The sequence below is a fragment of the Notothenia rossii genome (assembly GCF_949606895.1).
Source record: "Notothenia rossii genome assembly, chromosome: 1".
NCBI lineage: Eukaryota > Metazoa > Chordata > Actinopteri > Perciformes > Nototheniidae > Notothenia > Notothenia rossii.
The window spans coordinates 19,917,885-19,944,344 of record NC_136912.1 but is presented as its reverse complement, the minus strand read 5'-3'; the positions used below and the strand labels follow the sequence as shown (position 1 = coordinate 19,944,344).

Below are 26,460 nucleotides of genomic sequence, written 5' to 3'. Positions count from 1 at the left end.
TTCAAATAAAGTGTTTCAAATCAAACTGCCTCACAGCTTTAGACCCAGGAGCTGAGCGCCGTTAGACAACAAAATAAAAGAGATGCAGAGACAGAAAGATCCTGGGGAATCTGGATTTGCAAGAGAACAAACCATGGTCAGAAACTGAAAACAAAATACATAGCATTGTGACAGGATGCATATTTGCGGCAGAAGAGAATAGCAATAAAAGAACGAGAGAACTTTGCAAAAAGAAAGCAGGGAGAAAGTAAATTACAAGGGGGACTGGGAGAATGTATAGGGTTCAGCAGAATATGAAATAAGCAGTGACAAAACTGTACAGCATTGTTTTACTTTGGGTTAAGAGAACTGGAGTTAAAGCACAGTCTGGAGCACTTTGCAAAAATAAATGTCACAGAGAAAGTATGGCGTAGAGCTGAATATAGAGCTGCGGAGCGAGGGGAGGCCTGTGTTGAGACTTGGATTTCTCCGCCCTGAGTCCCTCTTCCTGCTGGCCCAGATACATACTGTGGGTCTTTGTGCTGAGGCTGGTACACACACTTCCTGTCTGGCCAGTAGAGGGGTGCTTTAAGGTAAGCCTCTCCCATGTTCTAGCACTTGAACTGTCTTTTTCTCCATTTTCCTGTCTTCCTGTGTTACATTTCACATTTCTCTTTATCTGTTGACCACCTGCTTTCTGCCCACACTCTTCCCTATTTAGTGTTATTTATCAAATGCCTCCTACACTAGTTCTCTCTTTCTCACGTCTATCTCCCAAGCTCTTTGTCTTTCTTTTTGAGACACATAAAAGAAAGTGAATTACACTAATAGAACGCTGGTGCACTTGCACAGCCAAGGACACGTTGATAAGAGTGAGAAAACATCCTCAACACACACAAACACACACACACACACACACACTCACAAAGTGATACTAAGCAGGGTTGCCAACTCCTCCGAAAGCACCACTGAGATAACAGTGATAACAAACATTGTTCCTGCAGCCAAGTCTTTTTCTCCCGAGGAACACTTCAATGAAAATTCAGAGTAAATGTGCCACTTTATGCACATAACAATACGTCAATAAGTCAGCTGGGTGAATGTGCTGCACTGGAAAGCATGAGACCCAATTACAGAGGATCTGTTCTTTGCTCATGAGAAATGCAATTATGAAAGTAAAGACAGAACCAATCCGTTTGAATGCATTTGAAAATAATGATTGTTCTTTTGGGAATGCATAAAAGCCATAATCTAAATGATTTTCTTTCTGGAAAATGAAAGTTGTAATATAATATGAATTAACTTATACATTCAAACAATTGCCACAGTGTTATTACACAGTGCATCATGCTGTTGTATACAGTAGGTAGACACAGTTGCTCCCTTCTGGGTTGTTCACATACAGTCAACACTCAGTGGGCCGGACACTGACACAATATGTGTCTCACTGGGAAGTAGGAACAATCCAAGTGACTCAATCCTGTCAATCTGTGCCAAGAGGACAGAGGGAGGGTGGGAGGCAGAATGTACGAACGCTTTGTGAGGTGGGTGGGGGGGAAATCAAAAGAAAAGGAGGAGCAGGGATGCTAGCAGGAGAGGAGGAAAAGAGCTGTTGGCAAGTAGAGTAGAAAAGTGAAAACAGTGCATGACATAAAGGGCGATGTATATAATACTGTATATATACATGGAGGAAAACTCCAGGAGAGCAAACATGATCAAAGAGGTCACGCTGTCACGTTGACAATACACACACACACCCACAGAAGAGCGGAAGGATATGGAGCTAGAGCTGCCAAGCAGTGGTCAACTTTGACCCTTTGGCACTGTAGCTGGAGATGATGCCAGCCAGACAGCTCAACGCAGGAAGTAGAGCAAACAGTGTGTTTGAGTGTGTTTGTGTGTGTGTGTGTGTGTGTGTGTGTGTGTGTGTGTGTGTGTGTGTGTGTGTGTGTGTACACAGGGGTGTGGACACACATTAGCCAATCACAGGCATCAAGTCAGATCGTATGAGCCAATGAAAGCAACATTTGACAAGGTTGACGTTCGCCCATTTCATGCCATGTCAATATGTGTTCGTGTTAGCGGTTGTGTGCATTTGGACCAGTGCGTTCGTGTGTATGGAGAGTGTTGCTACGCAGACTGAGGATTAAAGACCATGTAGGAAGATTGTGGGAGGGCGGAGGAAGAGAGGAAGCAGAGGAGAGGACTTGGCAGCAGAATGGAGACAGTGAACTTGTGCCCTGAAGTGCAAGGTCTCAGGAGCTAAACTGTCATATTATCAAGTCTGGCTCATGGTGCACACGCTTCAAACACACAATATACTGCACGTACAGTATGGTGCTCAAAAAGACGAGCCATGTTTTAAACACACTTTCACATATGCACACACACACTCTTGAGTCACTCTTTGTCTATTGTACGGCCTGGGGAGGGCAGATGGAGAGAGTGAAGAGGGGCAAAGGGTGAGGTCATGTGAGGGAGCTGGAGCCAGGCGCGACGGCCAGCCTGAAGTCAACCCAGTGTCAGAACAGCCAATGGGTGACCCCGTGAGGATGGGCTTGTGTCTTTTTTGGATGTGATCTTTCATGAAGCATTGTGTCATAGACTCAGATAAAACAAGTTATGAAACCGGGCTTTGGGGCTGTGGCCAAATATATAAACAGCTGGGTGGCAGATTCTCAGCAAATTATTCAACAAGGAAATTCCTCCTTACTGCATCACCCAAACACAGGTGAGCCTATAAAAAAGATTAAAAGACGGGGGGAAACGATAAAACATTTATAGGAAATAATCAATCAAAATGGATGTGTGCGAGTATGGAATGAATATTAATCTTGATCTTTTAAACGCTTACACACAACTTGTATGAACATGTTCAACGTACCGACACATGCTGAGCTGTAATAGAGTAAAAGATGTCTGCTGTAGGAAGAGACAGATGGCTAAAGATCTAACATACATAAGAAAAGTCACTCTACAGGAAGTAGTAGAAAAACAATGTACGGAGAATGTCAACAAGCTAATCCAACAAAAGACCATAGTGGTAACCCTCATAGCTAGAAAAGCTCCAAACAGCTTGGAGTCCAGACAAAAAAAGTGAAGGCACCAACACAGACAAGTAGATAAACCAATCAGGATGTAGATGTGAAGTAAAGCAGACCACCATCTGGTGGTATAGGCGCTCCCTGGGAAGCCGCATCGCTGCCACCTAGGGTCAATTCAAGTGTGTGTTTGAAAGAAAGAAAAGGATTTGGGGAGTGAGAGGAAAAACAAAGGATTTAATTATACATATGGTGTGTGTTTATGATCAGTAAATGTATATGTACATATATCCTAACTCTGCGCTCAGAAAAGAGCACCCAGTCTGGGCAGAGGACCTGTGGGCGACACTAAGGCCAGACAACAGAGGCCCACAGTCATTTACTGTTTGGATCACAGACAAAGCATGTGTGTACCAACAGAGCACAAGTCACCAACACACTGAACATTTGTATGTGTGTGCAAGTTGTTCTCCTTGTTTTGACTGCCCTAACCAGCAATTTCCATAATTTGTTTTCCTTCCTATTTCTCTTGTTGTCTATCTTCACCTCATTCGTTCTATGCAGAGACCAGATTCATCTATTGATTCATCTTACTGTGTCTTAGCGTTTGTGTGAGTCTGTATATAAAGATCGCACCCCCCAACCACCACCACGTTGCAGCGCTTAGCCTGTAAGCCCAACCCGCTTAATGTCTCCGCACTAATTCAAATTCTAAATCTAATTCACCTCCTTAACAAAATCACCCTACGCATCATCCCTGTGCGACCACAGCTAAGCTACTCAAATAAATAAACACACACACACACACACACACACACACACACACACACACACACACACACACACACACACACACACACACACACACACACACACACACACACACACACACACACACACACACACACACACACACACACACACACACACACACACACACACACACACACACACCATGGTATTTGACTGTGCTGTATAGTTAATCCATATTAATAGTGCTTTACTTTAGCCTACGACCCTAATCAATCAAATTCAGTGAAAGCCTGCATCCAAAGCCTGCCAAAATATACAGGCAGAGCATTCATACAAACATACCTCATATTCATTTTTGGATACTGACTACGGGCACAGGAACATAAACCAATAAACCAAACATTAACATGGTTATTATTCTCCTCAAATGAGCAGAATTCATCAATCAGACATGATCATTTAGATCCAATGTATAGAGCTAGAACATGGGATGCATGCGTGTGTATGCAGAGGTTGAGTGTGAGCAGACCTGATCTGCTGTAATCTAACCAGTGATGTAATGCCTGGTGCAGCCACAATAATATGTTACATAACCTTATAACAGGGTTCACAGGGTTCATATGAAGTATGAATGGCTGCTTTGTCAGGAACAGATATATGTACAGATCAACATAAAAGGCATTTAAGTAATAAGCTCAAATCAAGGCATTAGCGATTATAACGTGAAGCCACTGAAGAATTCCCATTAAGCACTGGTGAATATTTAAATAATAAAAAAAGCAAGGCCCTGAAATCAGTCCAGAGTATTTTCAAAAAGGGTCCAGTCATCCTGAAGCTAAATTCTGAGGAGGACCGGTTTTAAAAAGCAAGATTTACTAAATTCAAGCAACAGGGCCACAGCACTGACTGAACACAAATGGCTACATTCAGCCCCCAAAATGGCTGTAGTCAAATCAGTATTAACATACCCACTGACTCACAGCATACCTCCTCGGCCCCCCAACTGTTCTTAGCTCAGAGGGGAAAGCTTTTGATTTGGTTGTGACTGGCAGCTCATGTAAACACTGCATCAGCCAGTGAGCGATAGTAGAGACCGGGAGAGAGTTGAACGCCTGCCAAAAGCTGCAAAGCCAAGTTTGGCCATATAGCACGCTGTGTGTGTGTGTGTGTGTGTGTGTGTGTGTGTGTGTGTGTGTGTGTGTGTGTGTGTGTGTGTGTGTGTGTGTGTGTGTGTGTGTGTGTGTGTGTGTGTGTGTGTGTGTGTGCATGTGTGGTGAAAAGAGGGGTTGTATGTGCAGGCATGAGTGTGTACATACAGTATGGGAGCACATGTGTGTCTGTGTTTAACCCATTTACGTAACAGACGGGGTCCCTGGGTTCAAGCAAATTTAAAGACTGAGCAAGCGAGCAAGAAAGGCAGAGAGAAAAAAAGGAGAGGAAGGAGCTATACGAGGAGGGTGAAAGAGGGGGGCAGGCTAGCAAGTTCTGCCAAAATAAAAAAAAGGAGGGATGAGGTGGGTCGAGAATTGTAAAGAAAGACAGCAAGCAAGCAGGAAGGAAAATGTAGGAGTATAAACTTCAGGGAGAGGAGAAAAAGGAAAGAGAAAGAAAACCCCCTTTTTTCAACTGCTTCCCTCGTTTCTAAGCACATGGCTTTGTTCAAAAGTGGAGGCACAAAGCAACAGACACCTGACAAAGGGATTCTGATGGAGGAAGTTAGACGAGGCAGAGGCTGAGACACAGAGGGCTGCTTGGACAACACTCAGAAAAGTGATTAGGACACTAAGATGTTGCCCTTGACCCAGAGGAGGGGAGAGAGTCAGACACAGAAGAGTGTGAGAAAGGAGAATAGAAAGGCGGGGAACCAGGGACAGAAAAGGGAGTACAGAGACAAGAAACCATGAAAGTGAGAGAGAGAGAGAGAGAGAGAGAGAGGAGATGGAAAAAGGGTGGAAGAGGGAGAGAAAGAGAGAAGCATGAAGGCTTGTTTCTGGTGGGACTCCAAGAGCCAGCATCTGTTTGGCTGGGGCTCAGAAAAGTCTAGTGTTTCACCCTGCAGCGCCCGGGGGAATGCTATTCCAGGCTGCATGGGCTTCTATGAAAAACAGCTTTATGTGGAAAAGGGGATATGGAGGGAACCGGGGAAGGAGAGGCAACAAGGGAAGGAAGGACAGCAGGAGTGAGAGGAATGAGGGAAGGGAGGGAGAAAAAGAAGAGGAGAAGAACATACAGGGAAGCGATGAAATGATGAAGAACAGAACGAGTCAGATGAATGATAAAGTGCAGGGCCTTATTAGGCGTGTAGAAAATGGCAAGATAAGAGAAAAGACAGACAGAGAGAGAGAGAGAGAGAGAGCACAGGGAATATAAGGGCTATGTGATCATTTGACCTGCTCATAATATTTATTCAAAACTAAAAAAGGACCAGGGAACCATGAAAAATACACACTGGATTTGTGTCCCTCCTCTACATCTGGGCTAGGCCAGCTGTGTTGTGGCTCTCAGCCCTGGGCCTCCTCACCTGTCAGTCAGACGGCTGAAGCCCCCCCCAGGGACAACAAACAGCTGGCAGACAGGTGCCGATGCTGTCCGCCTCCCTGTGTGTGTGTGTGTGTGTGTGTGTGTGTGTGTGTGTGTGTGTGTGTGTGTGTGTGTGTGTGTGTGTGTGTGTGTGTGTGTGTGTGTGTGTGTGTGTGTGTGTGTGTGTGTGTGTGTGTGTGTCTGTAGATGCACAGTGTATACATACAGTATGGACAGGCCCAAACAAACAACATCTAAAGTGGATTATTTTTCAAACGAGTGACATAAAGGCAGTGTGTGTGTGTGTGTGTGTGTGTGTGTGTGTGTGTGTGTGTGTGTGTGTGTGTGTGTGTGTGTGTGTGTGTGTGTGTGTGTGTGTGTGTGTGTGTGTGTGTGTGTGTGTGTGAGGAGGGGAGGTTATGGTATAAAAGCGGGGCTCTGAGCTTAATCAAAAGCAGAGGCACTTTCCCAGGAAAAACAATGAGGGAAAGCAAAGTTTACATCATGAGCTAACTGACAGAGAGGGAGGGAGGAGAGAGGGATGGACGAGTGAGGGAAGTTGGAAGGCAAGAAAATAAACATATTGGGGAGTTAGAGCATGGAGACAGACAGAGTAAATGAGAGGGAGAGAGAGGGAATGCTGCCTCAATGTGACGGAATAATACAATGAAAATCTGTTTTTCATTTCTTGATATCACTATTTCTCCGTCTCCAACCCCGTCTTGCTGTTTGCTGTCTTTTTTTCTGCCTTCATTATACATTTCCGAGATACTGTATTTGGTGATATGAGTCTTAACATTTCATCACATCATTCGTATGTTAATTTCAGTTTAATTCTACAGTGGAACAACTCGCTCTCTATCTAACTCCCTCTAGATCCCACTGGAACACATAAGCCTGTCCTATCAGCTTTGGGGGGATTTCAGTCATTTTAAGGCATTTCACTTGTCCTGCCTGGATTGATGTTGAGCAAAGCCTCTTCATACTGTAAACCACCAAACCCAAACATAAATCTGCTGAGGGTTGGATGAGGACAGAACAGACAGACAGAAAGAGGGACAGACAGACAGATAGACCAGAGACAGAGGGATGGTTATGGGAAGGTGCGAGATGACCACAGGCCTTGAACGTCTCGTGACTGAAATGAATGTGGAAACGTTTCAGATTGATGCCAGCAGGTTTTTTTTTCTGGATGCGGTGTTGGGGTTTTGCTGTGAGCAGGGTGGGCTGGTGTCAAACTTTTACCAGCAGTTACGTTTGGAAATAATATCTATCACATTTTTTATCCACCAGTTAAGCTGAGGATGAAGTAAATGTACTCGATGCACCAAGTTAGATCAAGACCAACTGTTACACAGCTACAGTATATCAAGGCCAAACAGACAATATGCTATGGTGGATCTTTGATTTCTTTTTGACAAATATAGAACGTCACAAGGCACTTCACGTTCTGATCCACACATTCATCAACAGTGCAAGACTGCGGTCGTACTGGACAGCTCACAGGTGTGTTACATGCATACACCCCCATTGCATTGCCTTAAATCAAAACACATTATCAGTCATCCTGCCTGGATGAGTAGGAGTCAAGTTAAAGAATGAAGATAGCCTTTTGCATCCCCTCAAAGGGCCACGCTATCTCTGACAAACGCATCATTACTCTTCTCCATTCACCTCTTCCTGTGTTTGAAGTGTCTCCCATACACGAGGCTTTCTCTAGAAAGCTGTAAATATCCCAGCTAAGTGACTGCTTTGAGCTTAGATGTGCATTAGCGTTATCTTTAGTTGCGCAGCTCTCCTGGCGATTTATACCAAGGACCTTCATGGTGAGTAAAGAGGAGGCGATGGCAGATGACGATAAAATAAATACTTTAAAAACAAAAGCCCACAGCTGAGGTAAGAGACTGAACAAACAGTATTTAACATTGTATGGGTGATTTATCCGTCAAGTAAAGGATGCAACCCTCCACAGACAAGGCTGATACATGTAGTCTTGATTTCTTTCTGCTCCGCTGTGTTTTCTTACCTTTCTTCCTATAGCAGGATCATTTTGTACCGGGTTAGAATAGACCTACATCATCTAATATTCTAGACGCATATAATATTTGGTTATGTCTGGTATATTTTTTTTATCATATTGTCACAAAATATTCAAAACATTTGAGCAAAGAACTGTCGAAAGATGTCAATCCCAGCCAAGTCGTTTTCATTTTGTGTATTGTAGATGGTTTTAATAATGTATTTCTTCTACTAGTTCATTTTTCACTGTAAAAAGATGAGACTAATATGTGATGTTGGGTTTCAAGGTTAAGGATTGCATGTTTTCTTACAGGTCAAATTGTGTTTATAACATAATTATTAAACTCTTACAAAACGTACTAAATAAACTCAAAGTAGTATGGATATGAACATAAACATCAATGTAAAAAGCCTTTGACAGTCATAAGGATGGATAGCTAAAAAGTGTGATTAGTTCATCATGAAAGTACAGTATATCAGTACATTTAAAAAACCCAGTCATCTGGCACTTCTTTTAAAGTAATCAACACCTGATGAAAGAGAGCTGATGAAATGAAACGAATGTCTACTGACATGTTTATAGGAAATGCATCCTTCCATGAAGGAATGAATGTCCTTTTAATCTCCTGGCTTTTTCTCACTGGTACCACTTTTCCCCCTTACCAGAATCCTGTCTAAAACAGTAACCCTGCTTCATGATTGTTAGCGGCTTGTATGTTTGGCGTGTTTAACATTTCATGGTAGTGTGAAATAATGTATCATCGGGAGGTTTAAAATCCTGAACCTATTTATTAAGTGTGTGCTATCTGTCCTGATAATGCCTGTACACTTGTTACTGTACGATGTGGCTCTCTTCTGTCTTTGTGCAAACTTTATTGTTCAGCCCTGATAGCAATTATTTCATGGACACATTACTGTATGGAGAGACTTTTTCACACAGCAATATATACACAGTGGATTGCACTTGAGCTCAATAAGAAAACATATGTGTTTCGAAAATCTGCAAATAAAGAATATGCATCAGAGGGAAGTCACACACACACACACACACACACACACACACACACACACACACACACACACACACACACACACACACACACACACACACACACACACACACACACACACACACACACACACACACACACACACACACACACACACACACACACACACACACACACACACACACACACACACACACACACACACACACACACACACACACACACACACACACACACACACACACAGAGAGCCATATGGGCCATAGCATAAGCGAGTTGGCTGTTTTAATGAGTGCTGTTGAATGCATGTTTACTGCTACATTGAAACCGTCTGCACTCAACACTTTCTCTCTCTGTTCTGTGATGAGACAGCCATATGATTTCACTTATCCACGGCCTTGGTCTGAGAGCCTCCAGGATGGGGATAGTGACGAACTAATAATCCCCCTTTCCTGCAATTATCCTCCCCCCCTCCCTCCATCACTCTCTCTCTCTCTCTCTCTCTCTCTCTCTCTCTCTCAATTATTCTCTTTCCCTCTCAATCACGGCTCAGCTTTGTCTGTTCCTTCCCTTCTCACTCAATTTCTCTTTATTTATGTTTCACAAGTTAACCTTTCCCTATCTCCCCCTACAAGCCTGTTTCTCTCCATTCCTTCTTTCCATAATATGCAAACATTTATGATTATACTCTTTATCCTTTGTATATATTTCTCTTTGCTTATATCAAACCTGCTCACGCTTTCTCTTGCAGCTTATAGAGGAAATGCTAGCCCACAAAGGGAATGAGAATTCAGTCTGTGCATCCCGTGGTTTACATAGATAGGTTACTACATTCCACATCCTGTTACACAATCACGCAGATGTGTCCTGTATTGGACTGTGTTTACCTCCAGAGAGACTGCTCATTCTTTACACTGCCAATAATCAAACACTAATGTGTCTCAATGAGAAAAAGTCTTAATGTAACAGGTCGGGACTGTGGCTTGCTATGACTGGTTACAACTGGTTTCAATATTACCATACAATTAGAGTAGAGGACTGTATGAAGTCAACAACATGCTGATGTATTGTGACAGACAGCGTCGTTAACAGAGGTGGTGATGTAATCCACTTGGGGGCTTTGTAGCTAAACTACTGACGCCCTCGCTGATTGTCTCTCTCATGGGAGACAGCGAGAGGGACGGGAAGCAGGAGGGAGGTATGGCTAATGCAAATAAAAAGACACACTGTGTTCGTGATCACTCTGACGTTGGGTTCATGCGCATTAGTGTTCACTCCCTTACACTCTAATCAATGTGCGTGATCAATAAGTCTGTGTCAGACTGTTTTAGCTCAGGCTGGCTGATGTTCAATACTCAGAAATCATAGAGCTCAGCTTGGGGCGTAAGGCCCTGTAAGGCCGCGTTATTAGCTCCAACAGCCGCAGATCCTCCTGCTTTGGCTTCTTAACAGCTGATCATGATTATATGAGCTTATTGACAAGCTAATGGTGAATCAGGGCTACCAGGGATTGTTTAGCAAGGATTACTGAGGGAAGTATTGGGGATAAAGGGACCATTATGGCTATGGTGGTGCTGATGATGAGGCCAAGCTGATCATCAGTGGGATAGAAAGAGCAAAGAGATTTACACAGTTCAAATGTCTCGTGCTGCTTCAATATCTCTGCGGAACACTTTGCGATGTTGGTGCGGGTCTATTCGTTTCATGACTACTTTCAATTCTGCCTAACTATGACTTGGTTCTGCCTGTTGACATTCTTGAGTTTGCCCATGTGAAAGTCACAAAGCTCATTTTCTCAGTGAAATAGTGGACTGACAACTCAAAGTGGAAGAAAGCGGCGTGAAGCAGGCGGAGCTGAGACGCCGAGCTGATCAAACACAAGGTGGAGTGACTCGCTCAGATTAACTCTCCTCTGGCTTTTCAAACAACACTGACAGATGCATACCCCTCCGCACTCTCGTTTGTCAGAGATCTATTCCTGCACTTAAAGCACACTCTCCCCCATACACACACACACCCATGCACATACTCAAAACTCAAACGGCTTACGCTACCTTTGTCACCTCCCACACACTGGTTATCTCCAAGGACACAAAACCCACAAGATCCCCTACCCAATTTCCACGCATGCAGCCTAAATGGAGCTGTAAGCAGGCATTAAGCCTGACGGGGAGAAAGGGAACAGGAAAAAAATACCAATGCTGGAGAAAAGGAGGAGGAGATGGATGGAGGGAGGTAGTGAGAGAGGGAGGGGAAGGAGGGGAGAAACAGGAGGTGGATTTCTATTTAACACTGACTTTCATCTCCGCTTTACAACATACTTAGGCCGGGTTTTTGGGGTAAGGTAGGCGCTTTCTGCTTTTTGTGCACACACAAATGCTCCCCCTCCTCACCCAGACAGAGAAAGACACAATGAACGCTCTGTACTTTTAATACCACACACACACACACACACACACACACACACACACACACACACACACACACACACACACACACACACACACACACACACACACACACACACACACACACACACACACACACACACACACACACACACACACACACACACACACACACACACACACACACACACACACACACACACACACACACACACACACACACACACACACACACAAAGCACTGCAGTCCCTGCCAGACTTAAGAAAGTCTTGGTTGCTAGCCAAGGTATCTGAAATAATACTCTCCAGCTCACAATACTTAATGTAACTTTTTCTTTTTTTTCAATGAGAGATTAGAGGTGATCTCCTTTCACTGACAATGCTTCAACCAGTGTGGTTGGAGTATCTGTAGTTTGGACTGGGTACAGGCCAGGGAATGAACCATGGGCAGCAGTGGGCAACAGTACAGGCTGAAAATATATATCTGGATACTTCAGACATAGATACACATACATGTTAACCTAAGCTTCAGCTTTACTTATGTTTTCAAAATCCATCATCCGATGATAGGTTCCAAGTCATACAAGGAATTACTTTATTTTTACATGGCTTATCTAACCACTAACAAGCTTCCAACTCCAGTAGAAATCATAAGGGGTATTTTTATTTATCCAAAAAGTGTTTTCCAAAAGGTGGTTTTGATCCTTTATGGTATGTGAGGATATCAAAAACGATTTGAGGGGCAGCAGAGCGCCTGCTTTTGCACCTTTAAAGATGAAAGGAAGCAGAAAGACACAAGAAAGGTTGAGAGATGACAGAAAGAAAAACACTTGCCCACAAACACCACTGCTCTCCCTCTCTCAAACAAGCAGACACTTCATTCAGCAGCCTCAGTTCAGAACTCCTACACACTTCTTCAGACCTTTGACTGATCAAGGACAAAAGTGAATGCCTCATTTCTCCTGCCCTCACTCATCTCTCCCTGTTTTGCTTTTCAGAGGACTGAAGACCATTGGTGCGTCTCTGCCTGTTTGTCTGCATCTTACAACACATTTCCCTGCAGCGGATCACAAATCCAATTTCTTCTTTAACAACTCCAAGCCTGAGAGCACATTTTTTGAAATATATAAATGTGTTATATTTAAGTTCAGTTGTGGACGCCAATTTATTTAAACGTGTTTATTTGTGTGTCTGATTAATTGCATTCAATCAAGACACATTATTAGAAGTACTTATCTCCTTTTGTCTTATTTATTCCTCCACACTGATGTTTCCAATCTAAAGCCTCCATCATGCACATGTGCACATGTCAAATATAAAATTAGGGTTTTAAATCGGAAATCTAGCCGTCACAACTTAGATTATCATCCTGATAAAGACAATATATTTTGTAAATGATAGTATTACTCCTTCTCTTTGGGAGCATATACAACATTATAGCTACCTTACCGTCACTGTGCCTTATTACAACACAGTGGACTCAAATATTATCTGAGAATTTCACAGAATCCACCAAAAAACTCTCGACTGAGTGACGGGCTATCTGATGTAGTCAGTCTGCCGACTAGCAGGGTTCAGGAGCTGCCTGACCGTCTGTCTATCACTACAAGATGGATGCTTATCTGACCTGTGGCCGGTACAGTAGTGATCGTGTTCATAGAATTCCTTTATCAAGTCCTCTGCTACAACAAGGCTGCTCTTAAGATCTGATTAAGTGTTAAAGAAAAACTGAAAACCAGTCATTTCCTAACTTAACTAGGCTGTGATCATGCTTATGGTCACAGCTCTTTTTCTAAGTAGTGGCATGACAACAAGAATGCTGGAGTGTCTGTTTCACTAATTCTGCCTTTTATTATTAACTGTTCTCTGATCTGGTTACATATTTTGTTTTAGCTTTCATTTAGTGACACAAGTTTTGCTTGTACGCTAACTTGCATTTATTGACAGCTGCGATAGGTCTGACTTTTAAGCATATTGTAAATGGAGGATAGGTTAGGTACTGTAAATCACTGCTTTAAGGTTTAAGACACAAAGGACAAGTTCATAATTGATCCCTCTTTAACTTCAAGATTTAAAGGCTTTCATTTCATATGCACAATAGCTAGGCTAACTGACCACTGACCAAACTCACCGACCGAAGCCTTTCAATATATCAAGTGCACAAAAGGTGTCTCAGCATCCATTGGCTGCTCCTCACTCTATCCAGCATTAACAGTGGGCTGTCTGTATGTCAGCTGCCCTTTGCATGACCCAGTCACTCAGCAGAGGAAGAAGTGATTAGCAGGACTGTAGTAGCAGGAGCCCACCTGCTCTGACTCAATAGGAGCCCTCACACAGCTAGAGTCAACAGAATTTTAATCACATACACAAAGACACACTTGCACAGACAAAGACACACAAAGATACATAGGGACGCACACACACGGAAAATTATTCACATAGGGAGTGCTCCCTCACACGTACTCCCCCACAGACTCTTTCATCCTAGCAGATAGATAGAAAGAGGAAGGAGGCAGAAGAGTGATAAAGGCCCAGACAGCAGTAAAGGGGGGTGAGAAGGGAGGGAGGGAGGGAGGGAGGAAGGAAGGGAGGAGGAGCGTTTCCTGGAGAGACGTGCTAAGGCAGGATATGCAGAAGGAGAAGGAGGAGGAGATACACAGGGGTGGCTTGTTCCACGCAGAGGTTGAGTCCTTACAGGGGCTCCGTACACGCTGGTGTCAAACAGAGGGGGACAATACACTGACCGGCCACTTCCTGATGTGCAGGAGTGGAGCGCACACACACACACACACACACACACACACACACACACACACACACACACACACACACACACACACACACACACACACACACACACACACACACACACACACACACACACACACACACACACACACACACACACACACACACACACACACACCGTAGAGCAGCGACACAAATAAACACACACGTGGACTTGTGCACGGGTAAGCAAAATCCCACATGTTCTTATAATCATGAACACAACACAGTCATAGGCAGGCAGGCAACTACAGGCACGTCTTGAGGTCTACTTGCAGGTGGCAGTTTGTACTCAGGTAATGAAATACAGTTTCTGTGTTGCAACTTCTATGGAGGCTAAACCCTGGAGGACTCGACAGTATGTCCTGTATGTAAACGGATCTGTCTCTCTTTCTCCTTCTCAGACTTTTTTTTTTTCTTTTTAACCGCCAAGCCTGTTTCGTGGACTGCTTTTCTTCATCCTGCTGCTCCTTCTATCCCTCTGTCTGCTCCCTTTTCCTTCTCCCTATCCTTTTTCGTCTCCCTCTCTCTCCCTTGGCACAGTCTGGCTTGTCAGGCCTGTAATAGAGCTGCCATTGTTTGATCAGGGGAGCAACAGGAACTGTACCCTGTTAACCCAGCTCTGTCGGTATGTGTGTATATTTCAGGAAGGTGCATGTCATTGTGTGTGGATATGTACGTAATGTATGGCTGCCATTGGCGAGTGTGTGTGTGTGTGTCTGATAACAGTATAAGTTTGTCTCCTGTGAGAGCGCAGACTTTCCGTTTGAAGTGTAAGTAAGCATGACATTAGGCTTCGTGTTGAACAAGTGCCTCTCTTCATTCCTCCTTAGGACTACAAACTTCCCCCATGTACTCTTGAAGGGTTTGACCTCTAAACATGGCCTCTCTTTGCTCCAGCTTTTTCCCAAATGCACACTCGCACACATGGGCTTATTGAAAACTGCACGGTAACATTTCATTTTCACACATGCTTTTTTTACCCTGCACTATAACCCCTTCTGTAACATTCTCTGCTCGCTTTCTATGCTGTTAATACCCCATCCCAAATCTCCAAATGCCCCCATCTCAAGTTGCAGGACCTGTCTCTCATGCATGCGTGTGTGTGTGTGTGTGTGTGTGTGTGTGTGTGTGTGTGTGTGTGTGTGTGTGTGTGTGTGTGTGTGTGTGTGTGTGTGTGTGTGTGTGTGTGTGTGTCTACACGTGTGATGCTCCATTAACTCTTGTGGTGACAGGTCTTTGATGCCGCCACCGCTCCTTAATCCCAACACTGAGGGGGGGGGGGACAGGGGGGAAAGAGAAAAAGAGAGAGCTACAAGTTATTGGGGGAGGGGAGACTGCCGATTGGCTTTGACCCGTTGAAGCTCTGGTTCAGGTTCAGGCTAAAGTTCAAGTTCAATTTCAGAACATGAACTTCTAATAAGGATTATTATAAATCCTAAAATGAACCGTTGACCTGATCAACTAAGACAGCTCCATTTATTTAGCAAAAACATTAAACGGTGTACTTTGTTGGATGCATTCTCATTTTCCGGGGAAGTTGTTTTTCATCCTGTCCTTGAAAAAAATGGTAGCAAATTCTTTTTCTTCTAATGGGAGTAAAACAGGCTCTGCTATCTTGAATTTGAGTGTTTGCAGACGAGACAAAGAATAGTGGAAAGCTGAGGGGGAAGCAATATAGTCTAAAACCAAAATGGTTATGACTAAAATATCTGGACTAAATAAAAGCAATTAAAATCACTATATTTGAGTTGCTGTTTCATATATGAACATCTGGGGTTGGAAACGTTGCCTCAACATAAAAACATGTAATGGAAGTTTATAATGAATAAACTGCTTTTGCACTATCATGAATTCAAATATTATTTTTGTTTAAGCAGTATCAAATGTCTGCACTAAAGCAGAGTGATGTTTTATAACACACTCATCAAAGACTATTGGCATTTAATGAGTTTGTGATTGATTGTAAATGTCACAGTTTGGATAAGTATAAGGATTGCGGGCCGCCCGCTGGGTGTGGTGGAATTATTATTGTAACATACAAGACTTCCAAAAGGGCGCTTTGCAAGCTTTGCACTGAGAGAAGACAGCTTTGACATGTGTTTACCATTTTGCCATCACACAGGGGAAGATTTACGACAATCCCCTCAACTTCTAATCAGAAGGGTATTTTTTGTTCTTCTTTTTGAATGTCTATCTTCTGTGAGAAAGGCGGTTGCTTCCCTCTGCCAGGTGGTGTGTGTGTGTGTGTATGCATGTAAGTGTGTGTTTGTGAGTGTTTACATATGAGTGATGAGGTATTTGGCAATCGGAGAGCAGGTTTAATAATAACTGATATATCCCTGGATGCTGTGAGACCCCTTTCCAGCTGGGAGCGGTCTGTGATGCCTCCAGACCCCAGAGTGAAAGAGAAAAGATGATGGTAAGAGGTTAGGAGAAATGATGAGGAGGGACGGAGACAGAGACAGAGGAAAGCTCAGAAGATGAAGAAAAAGGGAGGGAAGGTGAGAGCTGACATCGGCCTGGCATCCTTTCACCTCGCATGCTCTTTGACCAATCACTCTCCCCTCACTCTCCCCTTCACTCGTCGTTCATAAAGCGGGAGGGAAAAATGACATCCCTCATCTGACAAAGGCAAACATCCAAACCACATAAACCCCTTCACCCCCCCCCCCCCCCCCAACACCCCTGTCTGCCACTTTTTCACTTCTCCAGGACGCTGTGTGTGCATGCGCGTGTTATATTCTGTATTTTTTTTTCACAAGCCTCCGGTCTCACACAGAGAGACGTTGAGATGAACCCTGAGAGCCTCTGCCAGGTTTCTACTCACTGAGAGATATTGAGGCGTCTCACACTCTCTGGCTGGCTGGCTCTGGTTTTGTCTGCGTGTCTGTGTTTATGTGTGTGTGTGTATCCACTGGCCAGGGATGCCTGGATACGTCTGACTCTCACACACAACTGAGAGAACAGTATAGAACATTAAACACATTGGCATGTCCTTGTGTGCTTTGCAGACACACATCCACATCGGGCAAAAGAGAGCACCATAACAGCATGGGTTCAACAGTGCCTCTTTGACAGATTTAAGTAAATAGCAGCAAACAAGAGATCATTTTTGGCAGACCAGGCGGCGGCCTATTCCAAGAACTAGGGGAGGTCCAATGGGAATGGAATGGAGGGGGGATGAAATCACATAAACAGATGTGATTAAAGTCAATATCATATGTGTCATTACTCATTCAGACAAGCTACTTCTTCACTCGTCCACACTTTTACAAAAACAGGTAGACACAGAAAGCTCTGCTCCTCACTTTGCTGCTACTCTCATGTCGGCCATGTTCAACCGTCAGAACAACACTTCTGAGGTTCAACAAACAAGAGGCAATCGTGATTGGTTTTCCTTTCTTGGGGTCACTATTAGTTTAAAAATTGCTGCCCGATTCAGAACCAATTCTAGGATTTACTCCAGCTAGCTGCGCACTTAAAAAAGGCAAGGTTCTGCAGTCAGTATGTTTGTTACTCTCACATAGACATGCTCCATGCATTGCACATTGCATCATTTTCATAACAGTTCTCTCAAATATGCACCATGAGGCAGTGTGGAAGGGCAGCAGGATCAGTGCAGGATCTGCAGCTGACATTATTCAAGTTGACCCACTATAAGTGGACTTGTAAGCCCCAAGTGGATTTAAACTGTGTTTATTGTTGTGGGGTTGTATGTGTGTGAGTGCTAATTTGAGTGTGTCTGCACAGCTGCATCTGTTTCCCTCAGTCACTAACTCGTCCGTCCATATTGCTTTTCCATCATCTGCCACTAATCATATTGCAGACTCAAGCACAGTGCTTTCCTTGTAAATGTAATGGAATCATCAGTAGGTACAATTCATTCTTTCATGTACTTTTGGATGGGGAAGGCTACTATACACAACATTATCCACACATGAGCAACACGCACACACAATCACAGGGTGTTCTGGCTGTGCCCCGGAGAGGCTAAGCTGCTTTGGGACTGAGGGGAGCTCTGATACTGTCACCAGTCGATTAATCAGCCATTAACAAAAGCAGGCCAGGCTGGAGAGTCTAAAGAGAATATGGCTGGTCATTCAGGGTGTGCAGGGTCAAAGGGAGATCAGACCCATGCTTGAGCTGGACGTGGCCTGACCCCAAAGGTTTGATTGGGGGGAAAAAGTCAACTTAGGTGAATCAAATCAAATTTGAATTAAGTACAAAGGAGTTAGAGTCTAATGATGGGTACAGATGACACACAGGAGACAGGCTAAGCTCTTGAATCCAAAGTACAGGAGTCATGAAGGATCAGGAAGTCCAAAGAGCTTAATTAAATGTGTATGTACAGGATGTGTTGCTTCAATATTATCCTTTACAACCACATGAATGCACTGATTACTGTGATGAAATATGTGCACTGAAATAAAGTGTTATATTTTGTTTTGCAGAGAAATAGTACATTTCTTGAAGATTGAGGCTGAATCTACGAGCCTTAAACATGTTTAATCGAAGAAACATCAAACACCATTAAAGTTTATAAAAGAAACTTCTCATACAGTTAATTAAAGAAAGGTAGAGCGACTATATTTCCATAAGCCAACGTTTAAAAGATGAAGACGCTGTGGGAGAAATTATATAGGATTTGCCATCGCAGACCACCTTCTAGATTTGCACGGGATGACGTCAATTAGCTTAAATCTGTGGAAAATGCTTTAAATGTGTGTTTACTGAAAGGCTCATGGATCATTAAGGGAAGTTAAGACAGGACTGCGGGAAAAAAAAACAGGTAGAGAAGTAGAAATAGGATAAAAAAAATTCTAATTCTGTACAAGGTGCTGCTGGGCTTATGAAGGAGGACATAATCTAATTAGTTCAATTCAAACTATTTAGGGACCTAAACGTAAAAATACTATGTTTGTGTTGGTATGGCAAGGAAATAAAATGTAAGAGGTTGCGTGAGATTAATCTAAAAAAAGGGTACTTCTGGGTCTGCAGTGATAACACAGGCAGATTAACTGAGGCATGTTTGGATCAAAAGGTCAAAATAGCAAATGACAGCATGTGGTACTGCTTATCAGTAAATTACATTTTAAGAAGATTCACATTTGGAAGTCTTAAAGGTTTAGTTTAGTATACATTTAGAAACATAACTTAGGGCACCGAAGTGAGTTTTCTACAGTAAATTAACAAAATGTAGTTTAGTGTGAAGTTTAATCGAGTAAAAAGTATCAAATATGAGATGAAACAGACGGTTATGAGTTATATTAGGTGGCAGTAGCAATATAAGTGCCACCCACACCTTGCCCTGAAGGAAAACCTCACTAACACCTCTACGTACGTATGTCATGCGAGAGTGCAAGTTATTGGCCCCCTTCTGCCACCTTCGGAGAGGAGCCGTCCAAGTGCTGAGTGACACACGCTGCTTAGTGTCTTAATGGAGGGAGAGGAGGGCCAGCCAAACCACAGCCTTTAGACTGGGATCTCACAGCCTGTAATTATGGAGAGAAGTTAAAATCACTCTGTTTGTGTAAGTGTTTGTGTGTGTGAGAGTGTAGAAAGATATTCTAAACCCTCTTCATCACAATCACTTTTTGGATCCCAGGTGTGTATGACAACCTGTGGATTTGTGTTATGTGTTATCATGTGTGTGTGTGTGTGTGATTTTTGCACAGCGGTGTGTATCAGTACCACGAGTCTCCGACTGCTCCAGCTGTGGCAGCGCACACACACACACACACACACACACACAAAGAAGAAATGAAAGTTGTTGGGAACTGGAGCTGCGTTCAATTAGGGTAACCACATATTTACAAACAGTGGGGGAAAGCTGCCTCTCTGTGACTCATCAGCCGAGCGGCACACTTGCACTTTTGACTCCGGGCCTGCCTCTCCCCACTGCACAGCGAAGAGCGAGCGAGGGAGAGAACAGAGGGACACAGGGAGATGACAGGGTGTGGACAGAATGAAAAACACACATGCATGCTGGCTGTACATGTGTGGGCCGCCGCATAAACAAATACATGTGTGTGCATACAAATACTTGCGCAAATGAAATGAGCTCATTTAAACTCCTGTGGTGTGAACCAAAGCACACCGAGTGCCTACTTTTAGAAAATGACTGATAGCCTCAAACACAAAACATAAAGTGTTTTAAGAAAGAGTCTTTGTAGAACAAAATGTCCAAATGTACCTCAAACACAAAACATAAAGTGTTTTAAGAAAGAGTCTTTGTCGAACAAAATGTCCAAATGTACCAATTTCATGTCCCCAATTTTTTTGTTTTTAATAAAGGACCAAGTTTTTAGAGTAATCTGATTCACATCTCTGGTGACAGGTCGTCCTTTTGATGCAATAGCAACATGAGATTAAGCCTGCCCAAAAATCAATGAGCTTTCTGGTAGAAAAGGACAGCCTTGTTGCACATATAAGGTTCGCTCTCCTAACCAAATAGTAAATGTCTTTATATTGTTAACAGATGTTTAGTTTTGATAAAAATGTTGATTTACTATGTTCTGGTATTAGATCATGGTACTCTTAAAGCCTCCAACTGGGATGGGAAGTTCCAATTAATGCTACATGAGCTTTTCTTGCTGGGTGTTTACAGTTACCTCATTATTTATGAGTATATAGAGGTGCTCTACACACACACACTGTGCATCCATGTCATTGAGATGTACTCCCTGCTGTGTTGTCCAAACCTACTAATGTGCATGTGGCAACATGAGAGCACATCAAAGCACAGACACCAGCACAGCAACCTCGTTTTTTCTCCTCGGCTGTCAGCGCCTTGAGACAGAGCAAACGGAGGCACAAGGTCTTAAGAGTGAGTGCTGTTTGTCTTGACTTGACCTTGGTGATGTGTGTGCGTTTGTGCTACATGAGTGTGTGTGTGCACGCATCTGTGTAGCGAACCACATCAAAGAACGACGGAGTTGCTCAGCTGTTGTGACCTCTGACCCTGGCGTGCTCCGATACAGAGGGAGGGTGGCGGAGTAGGAGAGAGAAGACACAGTCAGACCCACCCACACACCCACACACACACACACACACACGGAAAAGTTTGGGATGCGCACTCCAGCCTCTAAATTTACAACAGCTAGAAAAACAACCATGGATAGAGACATAGCAATTTGTCTCGTTAGCTTTTATAGGGACCAGTGAGCAGACCCACAAGTAAATCACTTGGACACATACACACACGTTCACATCGTTTCTCAGTGTGCATCTTCTTCTGTGGTGCAGCCCAACCTTCATCCCGTTGAACCTGTCCTGACTGTCTGTGCCTCCTTGTTTCAATCAACTGCATATGTTCAAAATGTTTCTCATTTGACTTTGGTACGAACAGAGTGAACTACTGAAAGACTTTCTTGGCCCTTAGATGAGCACTTTATCTCAGTCTCTTTTCATCATTTGTATTTTAATTCTTCAAAGGTGATCTCTCCTCTATATCTCATGCGTTTATATTTAGCCGACGGCGGGAATAACCTAAGTCCTTGACAAAACATCAAATACTGGTTTAGCATGTGTGTGCATGGTGTATGAGTCACCGGATCAGTGTATGTGCGAGTGTGTTTTAACATGTTTGTCCAACCTGCAGTAAATGACTCATTCAATCTGTGTGTAAGTGTACATGCGCGTGTCTATACATGTGCGTATTGTGTGTGTGTGATTCACAGCTGGAATAACTTACAGCTCCTTGCATTTCAGCTATGCTGTCACGGTCCATTATAATGTTACACACACACACACACACACACACACACACACACACACACACACACACACACACACACACACACACACACACACACACACACACACACACACACACACACACACACACACACACACACACACACACACACACACACACACACACACACACACACACACACACACACACACACACACACACACACACACACACACACACCTGAATAACACTCATTTGGGAACAAGAAAATCCCAGTGGAGTAATCATGGCTGGGGAGAACAGCCGTTGAAAGAGACTTAACTTGGTCTCCTCTGATCACCAGCTACAGTTACAAAAAGGTACTTCTTCTGCAGGTGCTGACAGCATGGAAGTTTCTACATGTGCAGGTTTATGAGAGCTCTGTGCAGCATATCCACTCTGGGTGTGCATTCTGTATGACTGTAATGTATATATATATATATGCTCATGCACATATATGACTGTGTGTTTGTGTCTATGTGTGTATATAAAGCAGCCCTTGACAGCCATTGGGGGCGGCGGTGGCGCGGCCGGTGTGTTTGCCTTGGCAGCAATTCAGCATTCCACATTCCTCTGTGATATTCAGTGCTGTGACCTCAGGAAACCCGCCCTGCAAAGAAGCTCTCTCTCTCTCTCTTTCTCTTCGATCCCCCTATCTCTCTGCAGCCTCTTTATTTCTCTCTATTGCCACCTCCCCACTTTTCTCTCCGTTTCGCTCTTTCACTCCCTTCCTCTCAATCATTTCTCCGCCCTTTTTTTTTTAAATATCTGAACTTGGGAAATCATCTGTCAACCCCCCAACCCGCCAGCCTTGGTTTATTTTCTCTCCTTCCTACTTGATAAAAGTTTCTCCAGAACGTTTCCCTTTTTTCCGACAGAGGTCCCCTATTGAGGCACCTTTCTCAGTGCTCCAAATATGAACACGCATCTCACTGAATTCACACTCGCGCTCACTCAATGTATCACTCAGATGCATATTTCTCCTTTATTAGGAACTCCGTCTACATCCAGTACAGCCAGGGGCCAGAAGGAGTTATTCCCCAGTCGCCCACCCCCTTCTTTCCTTCTTGCTCTCATTCTCCAGACTCTCATTCCTGCGGCTAAGTCCTTATACACTAAAGCTAAATAATAAAGATGAAAATGACATCACACAATACAGTTCACTCCTCATATAACAAACTTTCTATCTATCTTGTAGTGTGTCAACAGTCTTCCTCTGACTCCTCCCTTTTGTTTATGAGGCCACACCCACATGCTCAGAGACATTTCACCTGAGATGACCCTACGCCCGGGGCAATGCGGTTCCTCCCTCCCTCCCTCCCTCCTTGCCTCCCTCCTTCCTCCTTCCTCCCCCTCTTAGCTTGGGCCGTAAACTACTACACATAGCTCAAACACATGGCTGCCACACCTGCCACAAGAGGCAGAAGGCTGAGGGAGAGACAAAGGAAAGAAGACTACGTACTGAACTCTGATGTGCTGAATATAGTCAGCAAAAGAAAAGTTATCAACAAGTTGTGGAGGGCAAAACAATCCTGTTACTGAAGAAAGAAAATACAAATATATCCTTATTAAGGCTGTCCATCTGCATAACATTTTCACACAATAAAGTGTAACCCTGAACATACCCGAGTAAAACATTAAAGCTATTATAATTGTAAACTGTGAATGAAGTCAAAGCTAAATGCAAAAGTTGCTAATTGCTGTGCTGCAAAAGAAACTTCAGATGTGCGAGCAAAAGTCCAAGAGAAATAAACGAGAGATGACTATTATACAGTAACAACCCTTTACCCCTTGCCAAAATAGGCCTCCCTGTTATAATGTAACCATCCACTGTGTGCAGTGTGTGGTTGACCCACATACAGTAGAGTGGAGCAGGGTGAACTGAGGTAAAGGGTGGAGCAGCCAGCCAAACCTCTTATCTGCCTGTCACTGTGACACTTTCCTCTATCTCAAGTGTACCTTTATATGGCTCGAGTGCAGCAACAACCCTGTTAACCGCTGAAGCCATACAAATAAACAAAAGAGAGCGAGAGAATGGTATGACTTACATGCAATCATGTGGTGCAGGATTGTTTTTACGAGGACAGTATGCATCATCAACTAAAGCTATCCAACATAAACATGGCCATAAGGCCGCACACAGATGCTCAGCCCATCAAGAAAAACAAACAGATAAAAGGGCATCTGCCGGGTATGGTCAAACTTGTGACGTTAAACATGTTTACGTACGTGTGTGTTGCACATGTATTGCCTCACTTACAACACATTATTTGAAGTCTTAAAAAAAACAAAGGTTCTTATCCTGAGAATTTTAAAACTTTGCGTGCATACAATTATCAACGTGGACAGAGAACATGTGTATGTGCATATGTGTATCTGTGTTTGCAAGACTATGAGTGAGCGTATGTGTGCTTTCGGATTAAGAGCTTCACCCCTGGACCTCGAAATTAGATAGGGGATTAGCGGGACACATCCGCCACCTGGCATTTTAAGCCGTGCAATTACAACAACAACTTTTAATCAACAACACCCACACACATGTGTCACATACAGTCAGAACTCAGCACCTCATTCATCTTCTTAATACTTCTGTCTCTCTGACTGTCACTTGCAAGAACACCAGGCCACATGGAGGGCAGCTGATAGCTAGATTTTAGGCTGACCATGACCCGCTGTATTAATAGGGATCAGCCTAGATTGCAACTTGTAAGCATGGGGCACGAGGCAAGGATTTAGCATCCAGAGTGACTTTTACTTGGCACAGGTCTAGGGGATAGGATGTGAAGCAGTTTGGCAATAGGCTAAGAGCTAGCATCCCATTAGCACCTGAGCAAGACATTTACCATCAAAAGAGCATGGCGCTGCGCTAGGAGCTTCTTGTGATGTGATACCTCATTGATCCCCTGTAAAAATGCTTTACTCTAGTTGCCATGCTCAGCGGGGTTAGAGGTCAGGGTTGGTTACAAAGTAGCACCTCTGGAGCTGCTAGGGATCCAGTGTCATGTTAAGGCCACTTAAACAGGTTGGGTGCTTGCCGGCCAACGCAGCTTTAACCTGACTCAGTAATCCACACACTCTTATTTAAATCCCTGGTGGCAATCGTGAATTTATTTTTCTATAAAATAAACTCTATATGTTATCTCATACAACATAAAACATGTTTTAATTCCACTATGCTTTACTACAGAGATACCTACAGCCTCTAAGACATCTGTTGTCCTGAGGAGACTTTCGCAGTTAAGGGTGGGGGGGGTGGGGGGGTTTGTCTGTATGGATACATCGCACCAGAGAAATAAAAAGCAGCAAGGGCAACCGAACCCTTGACAATTCTGCTTCATTTCATGGCCAGCTTGCAGTGCAGAGAAACACACAGCAGGCTAGGCTAGCAACCAAACTAAACAAAAACAGCAGCCAGGATCCATGAAAGGAAAATAAATCATGTTCTTTTTCATGCACACCTCTAGTTGAACACGTTAATACACATATACAAAAGTCCTCCTGGGGTTAAGAGGCAGTTTGAACCCACAAACTGAGTGCGTGGAAAGAAATCAACTATACCAGGATTCACTGCCAATATACCAACTACCAAGACGTATACATGCAGAGTTTGAGGAAAACCAACTTTCCAAACCTCATTACATAATAAAAATACTACTCTTGATTCTGAGAAATTGTGATTCAGATAGCATAGAAGAGAGAAGACATGATGGAAAAAGAAAACTATTTTAAACCCAAGGGGGGAGAAGGCCAACAAAACATCCAATCAAATTAAAACAAAGAAGGGAACAAAGGGAAAGGGAACACTGCTCAGCATTTTGTATTTATTAACAAACAGCATTTCCATCCAACATCTCAGATAGTAATCTACCACAAATTAGGACCACATTTCTCTAATTGACCATCATTTTGCTCTTAAAGATGAAGTGCCATCTTGATTTACTGTTACTTTCTAAAAGGGGAAAGACGGCAAAAGACGGCAGAACAGAGAACAGGGGGAGAGGGAAACAGAATGATTAGATTGAAAGAGAAAATGAACAAGACAAAGCTAAAGAGAGAATTTGAGAGGGAGAGGGAAATGGAGAGAACAGGAGAGGAGGGTAATTGCAGGAAAGGGGGCTCATTAGTCCGTCACTATCCTCAATCTAACCCCCAATTTTAGGTCATGAGGAACACAGAGAGACTGGAGAAAAAAGAGAGACAAACAG

General features: G+C 43.5%; 1 protein-coding gene across 1 annotated transcript in view; it reads right to left on the bottom strand.

The window, feature by feature from the left end:
- The window catches only part of nfixa (nuclear factor I/Xa), a 102,292-nt gene that overhangs the window by 29,041 nt on the left and 46,791 nt on the right, over positions 1-26,460 (bottom strand).